Source organism: Lepisosteus platostomus, chromosome 16 (assembly GCF_059453375.1).
Source record: "Lepisosteus platostomus isolate fLepPlt1 chromosome 16, fLepPlt1.hap1, whole genome shotgun sequence".
NCBI classification, from domain to species: domain Eukaryota; kingdom Metazoa; phylum Chordata; class Actinopteri; order Semionotiformes; family Lepisosteidae; genus Lepisosteus; species Lepisosteus platostomus.
The window spans coordinates 4,896,698-4,909,556 of NC_142626.1; the positions used below are offsets into that span (position 1 = coordinate 4,896,698).

The window sequence follows — 12,859 nt, forward strand, 5'->3', positions numbered from 1 at the left end:
TTTTATGGTGTGCTTGATATAACAGATATAGATACAAGAACAGAAAGAAAAATCCTAAGGAATACATATACAGTATACAGAAGTTCAGGTAGGTCAGGGAGCCTTTTTCAGGTGTGGAGCCTTCTTCAGGTGCATACCTGAAGAAGGGTCCAAGGCCGAAACGTTGTGTTTTCTTTCTTCTCTTTTCAGCCTGGAATGAACCTATTACTTGTTCCATGTATACAGAATACAATATGATGCTACATTACTTGTATAACTTGCAAAGGGCGCACGGCAGGATACACTCTGGATAGGAAGCCAGTCCACTACAGTGCAGACAGATACAAACAGACACACACTCACACACTCACTCTGGGGTAAGGTTTCCAGCCTGCAGCCTGTTATTCTACCAGTATGACTTTGGACTGCGGCAGGAACACATGAAGGAAACCCACATGAACACGGAGAGAACTTGCAAACTCCACCCAGTCAGCACCCCGGGAATTGAATCCAGGGCTCCAGCACTGCCAGGCAGCAATGCCATAACTCAAAAAATCATTCCTATAAACTGTAGTTTTACTCAGACCGCTCTCAGAATGACATGTGAGTGTGGAGCTCACTGAAGTCTCCTGCCCACTTTGTCATTTTACACTCTGCTGATGCTGAATTTTGTGCCCTTCATTCAATACCATACTGCAGCGCTTCAAAAAATGTTAGCAAAATCCCGTTTTGTTTATAATTTAGATTTTGAAAATTTCAAAGATATATTGCAGGGTTATATCTGCTTGCACTATTGATTCATTACTGTCCTTCATACAGTTTTTATTTCTTATACTTTAGAAGAAGCTAAAGAAATTCACTTGAAGTTTTATCAGTTCAGGAACACAGTGATGTCTGGATCTGGCTGTTAGTACAATGTACCAGTTGTCTCTTCCGTTCTTGTGGGGCTGCAGTGGAGTTGGCTAGTTCTACCAGTCAGGCTGGTTGCCGTGGAAATGCAGTCTGACAGGAAGCTGGTTTCACCTGTGGATAACCACGTCTTACTGAACTTCGGTCTTTAAAAACAATCTTGCACAGTTTGATTTCCTGGGTTTGGCCACAAGGTAGACAGGTGGGTGAACTCGATTTGTCCATTCAACATGTCAATAAAAAGAAAGTGTCAAATTGTCTTATTTTGAAATATAAGGCAAAGATAAGAGTGGGTTCACCAACAGAAGATTTCCTCGGTTACAGAAAGAATATCTTGGACAGAATTCTGTACGTCATCAGTGTGACACTGGATATCTGGATGTTTTTCATTCAGATAAGTTAATCAAACAGAACCACAAGAATCAACAATGACTGCAATATTAGTAATGACCACAAGAGGGGGACAGAACAGGTCATTGCTGTCTTCATTGTAACAGGACCAATGATTTCGTCAGTGAAACTACTGAGATTCATTATAATAAATCTTGTTTTTATGTTTATATTTGGAGAAGTGTTTCAGACATGCTTATACAAGACAATTACTGTTTAAAAACAAAAAGTTCAATAACTTGCTGTCAGTTTACATTTCATGAAATCCAGTCTACACTAAATGAAAGGACATTATGTACATAGTATCACATTGAAGTGTGAGGTCTGTTCCCCACAAAACCTCTTCTAATCTTCACATTTCTAATCTACACTATCCTCATGGCTTCCTCATGGAATCGCTGCTTCCTGGGGACACAGGGACTGCTCCAGTAGTCTTACTGCAAAGACCCAGATATCTGCATGTATAATGTATTAAAACAAATGTTTCACACACAGCCTGAGGAAGAAAAATAATTTAACATAAGATACACTTTATTGGCCAAATACAATTTTCTTGTATTAGCAATTCATCTTTTCACCTACCCCAACTTACACTCCATGAGACACACAGACACATATACAGTAGACAGGCAGACAGCTTGGGGTCAAAACGCAGGGTTAGTCATTTATACAGCACCCCTGGAGCAGTTGGGGTTAAGGGCCTTTCTCAGGGGCTTAACGGAGCAGGATTCCTCTGCCGGCCGTGGGATTCAAACCAGCTGCCTTCCAGCCATAGGCGCAGATCCTTAGCCACAGAGCCATTTAATGGCTGAAACATCTGATTTACACCAGGACAGGCTCTGTGAAGACGAATAGTTTAGGAGTTATAGCCTCAGTCAGCAGAAACTGGCTCATATGTACTATTTTACTAACAGAATTACCTTACCAGGCTTATGGTAATCAACTTGTGGTCCTTTATACTGTACATGTTCCCAAAGTAAAGAGTTCCAATTAACACAGCCCATTTCAGTTCAGTGGTAACTCATTCCTCCCTCAGAGCCAGAGCCAGCCAGTCAAAACAAGTATAAGCTCCATTTTGAAACACAATGTATAGGAATTGTTTTCAGGTGCCAAGACAATTTGTGGGGAGCAGATATCGGTAAATATAATTTCACTGAAAATAAAGTCACTTTTTGTGCCAAAAGAGAGCGCACTCCCCCAGAGTCTCTCCAAGAAGTCGTCTCACACAGAAAATACTGGAACTGAAAGGAACTTAACCACCTGTGTCACTGAACATTAGGAAGACTTTCTCATCCTCTGCTCTTTATAAAGCTGCCCTCTGTCTAGTCCTGCTGTCCTGGCAGTGTTCATGCTTAACTGCTCATCTTGCTTTGTCACAACACACAGCACCAAGCCTGTGTATCCAGCACTGACTGGACACAAGTGCTGCTGAAGCCAGTAAGACAATTTGCATAGAAGAGACACTTTGCATTGACAGCACATGCTTCAGTGCTCTGGGAGTGTTTATAGCCCTGTGAGTTTAACACTTCATGACTAAGAGCTGCCTTCATGGCAACAGAACCCACAGCAACAATGATCTTCATCACCATCTTCATCTGGACACTTCTCATCTCTGCTCAGGGTAAGATTTAATACTTGGCTAGGTGTTGATGTGAACATTTTTTTTAAATTTGTGATGGAGTATATAGCAGTTGGCATATGATGTAAACAAGCTTTACAGATAAGTGTAAAATAGCTTAAAGAAAATAAAGCATTCTAGTTATTAAATTCCTGCATTTACTGTGTTTTTTCTTGTTTTCAGAATCCAGTGGACAGGTTACTGTGACTCAGACTCCAGCATTGAAATCTGTTCCCCCTGGACAGACAGTGACTGTGAGCTGTAAGACCAGTCCTGCAGTGTATAATAACAACCACCTCCACTGGTACCAACAGAAAGCTGGAGAAGCTCCTAAACTCCTGATCTATTATGCAACTAACCGTCAGACTGGGATCCCAGAGCGTTTCAGCGGCAGTGGATCTGGGACTGACTTCACTCTGACCATCACAGGAGTCCAGGCTGAAGATGCAGCATATTATTACTGTCAGAGTGCTCACTACCTCAGCAGTAACTGGGTGTTTACACAGTGTTACACAGCCATACAAAAACCTCCCTCAGCAGGGCTGCACAACAACTGCACTGCTGCAGCTGGAACTTATTGCAGGTGCACCTACAAGTTTATTATACTACTGTGAGAGATCATTTAACACAGTCACAGTATTCAAAGAACTGTGATTATATTATTTCTCATTACAATCATACTGACTGCGAGACAGGACAGAGATACCAATCACATATGCCACCACATTCAACCAAAACGTCCATCCGTCCATTTTCTTACCACAGAACCCAGTACAGGGGCCCAAGTCTTACAGTACAGTCTTACGGGAGATTGAAATATGCGTTTTTAAAACCATATACCCTTAAGTATATTTTTAAGTATATTTTAAGTATATTTTTGTTTGAATTATGTAGTGCGAGTCAAAATATCGAGCACCACATAGTTATACAGTTAGCCGCTTGATGCGAGTGTCTCATTGGTGCATTGGGAATTTTTATTTTATACATGTGTTTTTATTTTATACATAGTACAAGTTGATGTATTGTAGGTATTTAGCGAATGCCACGTCCCATCATTCACATCTATAGTGTGTAAGCAGAGTCAAACTTACTTGTGCGGAATGCAACTATAGAAATTACCAATATTTTAAATAGGAAAAATGTGTTTAAAAATACACGAAATTTACAGTACACGTGGGTTTCCGGAATGCAACCTCCACGTAAATTGAGAACCCTCTGTAAAACTACATGACTTGAATTACTTGCAAAGGTTGCAAGGCAGGATACACTCTGGAAGAGAAGCCAGTCAGTTGCTAGGCAGATAGACACAAAAAGACACACAAACACTCACACTGGGGTCAATTTTCCCAGCAGCCAGTTATTCTAACAATGTATTTGGACTGTGAGAGGAGATCAGAGCACCTGGTGGGAAACCCATATGAACACGGGGAGAACATTTTGCACAAGCAAAATACAGAAATAAAAAGTTAATAAAAGTTTGGCAGTAAGGGATATTCCAATGGAATGTGATGATCAACATAGTATGATAAAAAAATTGAAAATGCATCAATGATATCATAATTAACAATTGGATTGCTCTGATTGAAAATAATTTTAAAAGCTATCTCTATTAGTGCAATTAGCACAACAGAAGCTTCTTTACATATAGAAGAAGATTAATACAGTGTGTCTAGATGCCTGGATGCTCATCAATTACCATACAGTCAGAATGGATGTGTGCAGTCTGGCCCACACCTGGAATAGAGGGACAGACAGAACACTAAAGAGAGGGAACTAAAGGAAAAAAGACACAGCACTCCACAACACTTGCCAATCATCATATATTAACAGTCCTATGAATCACCACACAATTGGCAGTCATATCCCTAATGTTCTATTAAAACCCACCTGAGATGTGGTCCCCAAGCTTCTGGTCTACATCTTAAATAACAAGTGGAACATCCTGGATGATTCCCAACCACAATATTACGTCTTTCCAGTCCTACAAAATAGATAGCCTTTCCATCATAAAATCTTTGGGAAGTTCAGATACACAAAAAAAATGTGTAAAACTAATCGGTATACTGGGATCCCAGAGCGTTTCAGTTGCAGTGGATCTGGGACTGATTTCATTCTGACCATCACAGGAGTCCAGGCTGAAGATTCAGCAGATTATTACTGTCAGAGTTACCACAGTGGTTATGTGTTAACACAGTGTTACACAGCCATACAATAACCTCCCTCAGCAGGACTGCACAGCGACTGCAGTGCTGCTGCTGGGACCTCCTACAGGTGCACTTAAAAAACTTTATTTTAAAATAAAAAAATTCCATATTTTTTACTACTACAAGTGATCATTTAACACAGTTACAGTATTGAAAGAACTGGGATTATATTATTTCATCATTCTGACTGTGAGGCTGGAGAGAAATTCTAATATGTCATCTCTGATACTCAAGGTGTTTAATTTTCCTGCTCATGAGAAGTGTGTTCTCTGGTGACAACGAAAAAGTCCATCCATCCATTTTCTAACCACTATTTCCAGTACTTTATAAAGCACTTTTATAAACACACTCCAACAATATGTTGTGGCTTCAGTGGAACACGGTTTACGTTTCCCATAATTCCCCAAAATAACTCTAAATTTGTCTACATTTATGGACAAGAAAGTGACCCCATGTGTATCATGCCAGGCATGGAATGATCAGAGTTGGTTTGTTGATGTGCGTCCTGAAAAAGTGTCTTTTTAATCATTTCAGTTTGGTTTTCTCATTGTGCACTTGGATTCAGGTCTTGTGCTTCTTGTTCCTGTCCTCTAGTCTTATTGGCTTCTGCTTTCCTCCTCATCTCTCTTTCCTCTCCCTCCAGTTCTCTCTTTATCCTTCTGCTCAGAGAGACACAAGCTCAGCAGGGAAGCTCACAGCTCTTCTTTCTCAGGACTTTATTCCCTGAAGCTGCTGTTGCCCAGGAGGTAACTGACTACTGTCCTGCCACCCTGAGCTTCTCCTAAATTATAATGGAGGTGAACCATGTATAATAAGTTCCAAGTGCACTGATAGTTTTGTAAGATTCATTGAGAATGTTTTGTAATTTTCTATGCATTTTAACACAGAGATGTTCATTCACAGGACACAATTGTTTCAGCGCAGACATTTACCCAGAAACATTATATGTTATGTACTGAATCACCCAGTTACTGTATAAAGTAGTCCTACTGAATGACATATCAAAGCAAAGTACACATCCAATTCAAACAGTAAAGGTATCGTCTACTTCTCAAATCATGCTTGGTACATTGCTAGTTACTATACTGTAGTACTGTAGAGATTTGCCCTAGGGACTGGACCAGCAGTACTGCCACTCTGACCCCCTCTGCTCCACCCCTCCTCCCACTCCTTCCCTAGAAAAAGAGGGCTTTGCTGGGATTTGAGATTTTTTGTATTAGTTGTGGCTCAAGCTAATAAATGCTATAATTCATAACACCTTCTGTGACAAAAAAAACGTATGTTTTCAACATTTAAACCAACTTTTCTTTTGATAAATTTGGGGTTTTACGATTGGGGAGTTAACCCCAGTGTCCTGGTCAAATGCCTCACTGGTCTCCTAATAATCCCCATCTGTGAACTGGCTCCATCACTCTCCATCACTCTTAGAGCTGGTGTGTGGGGAGCCTACTGGCACACTCGGGCTGCTGGTGCTTCATCTAGGTGGGGCTTCACACTGGATAAACCAAGTCAGTTTATGCATGAGCTTTGCTTTTTTCATGTACAGCACTTTATCGTTGATCATACCTATTGAGTTGGAAATGGTGTTATGTCATTTGTGTCACGCCCCCGGAGGTCTCATTGCCCTCAATCAACTCCTTCACATTCCAGTGGAGTCTCTAATTAAATAATCAGACACACCTTCTCCCATCTGTCTACTTCAAGCAGCCTGACACGCCACTCCTTGCTCAGTATTAGGGTTTTCCTATCCAGAGCTACATTGTTCCTGTGCTTCTCTCCAAGACTCCTAGTTTTACTGATTGTGACATTGGCTTGTTTACTGACTACTGTACGTCTCTTAGTTCATGATTTGATTGTAGTGTATTTTTCTGCCTTTTGACTCTGGCCTGGATTTTGGACTCATTAATTTTGATTTGTGTCTACAAGAAAATTTACATTTAGAGGAATTCTGCATAGGGTCCTTAGACACGAGATCGTTTCAGATGGTGCAGTTTTCAAGAGCTGCTAAGGCTGTTCCTACTCACCCTCTTTACCCTTGAATTGAAATACAATCGCATTGTTTTTTAACTCGATACATTCTTAAATTACAGTGAAACACCTGTGTTAAATGTGTAGATAATGTGGGGTTTTGAAATTGAAATACATCCAGAAATTGTAATAGTACATTGTGAGAACACTTGACAACTTTTATGAATCAATCAAACATTCTAATTTACAATCTTGCACATAGATTCTAAATATATGACAAATAACAATGTGATAGACTATATTTGTGAAACAATCTGCTGTCTGCAATAGCTGATTCTAAACCTTATTTAGAAGGGCTTTTGCTTAACTGGCTCTGTTTATACCCCTTTGTTCCAACTTGTCACCTTTTGGGTTCGTTTATATATACATCCTTAATATAGTTGAACATAATATATGGAATGTGTCTAACATAACTTTTTATTTGAAGGATTATTAAACACTTTGTTCGTAGGTCAGCCATCTTCAAACTCACACTAGCTTACTCTAGGGAGTGTCTCACAATTTCTAGACTAACTAGAGCACAAGGGAGTGTGTTAAAATTACCTATCATGACACATCTGTATTCAGTAACCCCATCTACTGTCTCCTCTGCTGTGTATTTTCACTGTGTATATCTTGTGTATTGTTTATTGTAGTTGTTCTGTAAAGTGCTTTGAGAAGCCACCTTTAAAGGAGCTATATTAAATAAAATCTTGTATTATTAAGATTAAATTAGATGAAAAGTTAAGTTATTACTAATGGTAACTGGGAGATAAGATGGAAAATAGACATAAATAGAAGGGATTTACTAAAAATATTAGGTATCAATGTTGAAGGGTTGGGGTCAGGTAGTGTAAACAGGGTAGATGTACAGTACGTCCACAAAAGTAATGTTGCATATCGACAGGGTGCCATGGCCATGACAAAACTAGCAAAAAAATCTACCACAAGAACCCCTTCTGTGCACCAAAAAAAAAAACTATTCACCAGTCCTTATCCTGTTTGAAAGACTCCACTTTACCCATGGGCTTTACTCAGAAAAACAAATAGGCAAAAACCTTTTCCTTGATCCTAACACATTACAGTATCTACCCTCCTCTCTCCCTGAACAGCAGGAGCTTAGACACAGCCTCTAGCTTATGTACAGTACTCTACACCTAGCTACTAATATAACCCGATAATAAATTTGCTGGGATGTGGAATTATTCACTGGACCAATCACATGAGCTCCAGTGGCATTCCAGTCACACAGGACATTGACCAGGCACAGGCCAGGTGTGTCTAATTCTCACTCCCAGGAGAGGCCCTGGATAAAGCCTGGGCTTGAGCCACCACAGAGTGGAAAGAGTGTTTATAGCATCAAGAGCAGCAGGTGCCTCTTTACACACAGAATTGTGGGTGTGTGGAACAAGCTGTCATAGCTACAATGTTGAAGGTGATTCTAGTCAAGAAGAGGATGAGCATCTCAGATCATTAAAAAATCACCACTTAATTTGGTTGTCCTTTTCAAGACCTTTTCATTGGTCCAGCCAAGCACTTTATGAGAGCAATATAGTTGAAGTGCATTCTAAAAGGGCAGAGCAGCAGTGGTCTAATGCTAAACTGCTCATCCTGCTCTGTCATAACACACAGCACCAAGTCTGTGTTACAGGTCGTGCTGAACCCAGGAAGACAATTTGCATAGAAGAGACACTTTGCATTGGCAGCACATGCTTCAGTGCTCTGGGAGTGTTTATAGCCCTGTGAGTTTAACATTTCATGACCGAGAGCTGCCCTTCATAGCAACAAAACCCACAGCAACAATGACCTTCATCACCATCTTCATCTGGACTCTCTTCATCTCTGCTCAGGGTACAATTGAATACTTGGTTGGATGCTGACTTAAAAATGTTTTTTAATTAATGAAGGAGGTTATGGCTTTTAGCATATTATGTTAAGAAGCTTTACAGAAAAGTATAAAATAGCTGAAAGAAACTAAAGCATTCACATGATTAAATTCCTGCATTTCCTGTATTCTGTCTTGTTTTCAGAAGCCAGTGGACAGGTTACTGTAACTCAAACTCCAGCAGTGAAATCTGTTCTCTCTGGACAGACAGTCACTGTGAGCTGTAAGACCAGTCCTGCAGTGTATAATAACAACTTCCTAGCCTGGTACCAACAGAAAGCTGGAGAAGCTCCTAAGCTCCTGATCTATAGAGCAACTACAGACTGGGATCCCAGAGCGTTTCAGTGGCAGTGGATCTGGGACTGACTTCACTCTGACCATCACAGGAGTCCAGGCTGAAGATGCTGCAGAGTCAGAGTGGTCACTACCTCAGCAGTAACTGGGTGTTCACACAGTGTTACACAGCCATACAAAAACCTCCCTTAGCAGGGATGTACAGTGACTGTACTGCTGCAGCTGGGACCTACTGTACTGCAGGTGCACTTACATGTTTATTTTGCTTTTATAAGAGATCATTTAACACAGTCACAGTATACAAAGAACTGTGATTAAATTATTTCTCATTACAATCATACTGAGTGCGAGACAGGACAGAGAGATACCAATCACATATGCCACCATATTCAACCAAAAAGTCCATCCGTCCATTTTCTAACCACTGTATCCAGTACAGGGGCGCAAAGTCAAAGTAAATCTTATTGCCATTTTTGGGGTTTTGAGGAATTTTTGTGGTGTGCTTGAAATAACAGAGATACAAAAAACGATAAAAGAAAATAAAGAAATTCATAAATTCACCGACTCACTCTCTGGGTCTGGCATGTTAACAAAGTAAAGCCTTGATTTGGACTGCTTGCAGTCACCTGGTTGGTAAAGTCAGAATTGCCAAGTTAGTTGGAGAGAGAAGGTAAGCCAGTGAATTTACCAATGAAATAATCTAGGTGCTAACTGTTAAGGTACAAAATCACAGCTGAGGATTGATTAGGATGTTATCAGGTCCATCAGTGAATGATCATGCTGAGGGTGTCTGAATGTCTTGGGCAGAAGGGCAATAGCAAACTGAGGGGAGCCCGGATGTGATAGAGCTCTAATGTCAGAATACTGATCTAGCAGTACATTCACTACATACTGTATTATATACACACAACAACAGACCCAACCCTTGCAGATTGCACCTGTTCTCCCAGATCAGGCCTTTTCTAACTGTCTGAGACAGGATTTTCATACAGGAAGGTGTTTTGCATACCTGTGCCGCCTCACTGCTCCAAACACTTTAAGACTCACAGTGTGGATCAGTCACTGTTCAGCCCTTTCAGAGTCACTGACACACAGGACAATGATGCCACTGATTCTACTGCTGGGGACACTGGGGCTCTTTGCTCAAGGTGGGGATTAAAGAAAATACTTCTCTAATTCTCTTTATTTTATTAACATTAATTTTACCATATTAAGCTTTAAAAGTTAAAGTTTAAAGAACAGAATACATTGGAAGAAACCTAAAATGTAAAGAACTTCAATAGAAAAATAGCAAATGTGTTTTCTGAGGCAAATATATTTACATGTTTACATAAAGAATGCATTAATTATTTATTTTTAGTGCTATTTTCTCTCTAGGGTCCAGTGGGCAGATTGTTCTGACTCAGTCTGCAGCTCAGTCTGTTCTCCCAGGAAGCTCTGTCTCTATCAGCTGTACAGCCAGTCAGTCTATTAGCAACTACCTGAACTGGTACCTGCAGAAACCTGGTCAGGCTCCACAGCTCCTGGTTTATGTTGCAACAAACCGTCAGTCTGGGGTTCCTGATCGATTCACTGGCAGTGGGTCTGGAACAGCCTTTACACTGACAATCACTGGAGTCCAGGCTGAAGATGCAGGAGATTATTACTGTCAGCAGGGCTACAGCACCCCTCTCACACAGTGATACATGTCTGTACAAAACTCTCCTTCAGTTCTACAGAAGCTGCTCTGGTTCATCAACAGGAACCATAGAGATCCTCGAAGAAGGCTCCACAGCTGAAATGCTGTTTCTTTTCTCTTCTTTTCAGCATGGAATAAACCTTTACTTGATAATTTATACAGTGAGTGTTGTGCAATAAACAAAGAATCTGCAAATGTTTTCAAATATTAAGATTAATAGGCCATGAAACTGAAAATTGCAAATTAAATAATGTTAATTAACATTATAGAAAATAAATGTCAATATGTAAATATGTCAATTTTAAGTTCAAGTTTATTGTCATTTTACTCATACACAGGTATATGGTATAACACAATGCTATTTAGCTAGCTCTCAGAGCATAAGCAATGCAAAAAAACAACAATGCAATTGTATAAGAAAAGAAAGACAGAGACAACAGGCAATGTGCAAAACAACAACAGGTAACAGGTAATGTGCAAAACAACATCAGCTGTGCAAAATCATTCATCAACAGTATTAAATAAAGAATAGAAATTTATGGGGAGTGAACGTTTTGACATGTGAGGTAGAGGTAGATTTCAATGTGTGTTTGAGTTTTGGTAAAGAGAGAAGGCACTGTGAGGTTTCAGACTGTAGGTGAGAGAGGCTGGGAGTTTAATAGTTTGATAGTGCAGGGGTAAAAAGTCTCCGCCCGAATGCTCCAGTATAGTTTTCCAGATGGTAGAGGGTCAAACAGTCTGTAGCTGGGGTGTGTTGGAGTCTTTGATGATGCTTAGAGCTTTCAAAAAGCACAGTCTGTCATAATTGTCCTGGATGGATGGGAGAGCAGCCCCAGTGATGGACTGGGCAGTCTTCACCATCAGCTGTAGGGTTTTGCAGTCAGCAATAAGCAATTGCCACAACACACCGTGATGCAACCTGTCAGTGTGCTTTCTGTAGTGCATCTGTAAAAGTTAGTGAGGACCTGGGGAGATATCATAGCCTTCTTCAACTGTCTTAGGAAGTACAGGCACTGTAGCACTTTCTTAATCAGACAAGTGGCATTGAGACACAATGTGAGGTCCTCAGTGATATGGAGGCCGAGGAATTTGAAGTTACTGACTCTTTCCACTTCAGTGCCGTTGATGTGGATAGGGGCATGACTGTTTTTCAGTTTTCTGAAATCAACGATCAGCTCCTTGATTTTGCCGACGTTGAGGGTAACCCCAGTGTTCAGAGTTAGTGTGCCGGAAGTGTGGTTTCCAAGCCGGACAGCCTGTCAGAAAGTCCCGAATCCAGTCGCAGAGGGTGGTGTCAAGACCCAGTGCACTGAGTTTCTTGACTAGTTGACTCTACAACGCATCCACCTTGCGTCTGGGCAGAGGGAACATTGACAGTGACCTCTTTCTGGACTGAACAGTAAACTGACACATCTGTTCTTTTTTTTTCTTTTCCCGTTTACAACCGTTTTTTGTGCAATATATGCCAGGGACCCGTGCAATACATTTATATTCATATGTGCAATACGATTTTTCTGCTGACTGTTCTGTTCCAGTTTGTTCTTTGTGTGTTCTGGACTGTGAGTAACTCTTCTAGTGCACTTCTCACTGTACTGATTGTATTGTATGTATTGTATTATTATTATTATTATTGTATCATTCGTTACAGTGTAGCTGTGTTGTCTGTGTTAAGCTGCTGTTACACTGCAATTTCCCTCATGGGATCAAAAAACTATCTATCTATCTAGTTTCTCTGGCATGATGGTGTTAAAAGCTGAGCTGAAGTCATGAATAGTAGTCTTGCGTATGTGTTCTTTTTATCCAGATGGGATAGAGCAGTGTGTATGGCAATGGAGATTGCATCATCTGTGGATCTATTGGGCCGGAAGGCGAATTGGTACAGGTCCAGTGTGTCT

General features: G+C 40.5%; 1 protein-coding gene across 1 annotated transcript in view; it reads right to left on the reverse strand.

Moving 5' to 3' along the window:
* Nucleotides 1–12,859, reverse strand: part of LOC148646745 (NACHT, LRR and PYD domains-containing protein 3-like) — a 2,700,574-nt gene that overhangs the window by 437,222 nt on the left and 2,250,493 nt on the right. The window lies entirely within an intron of this gene.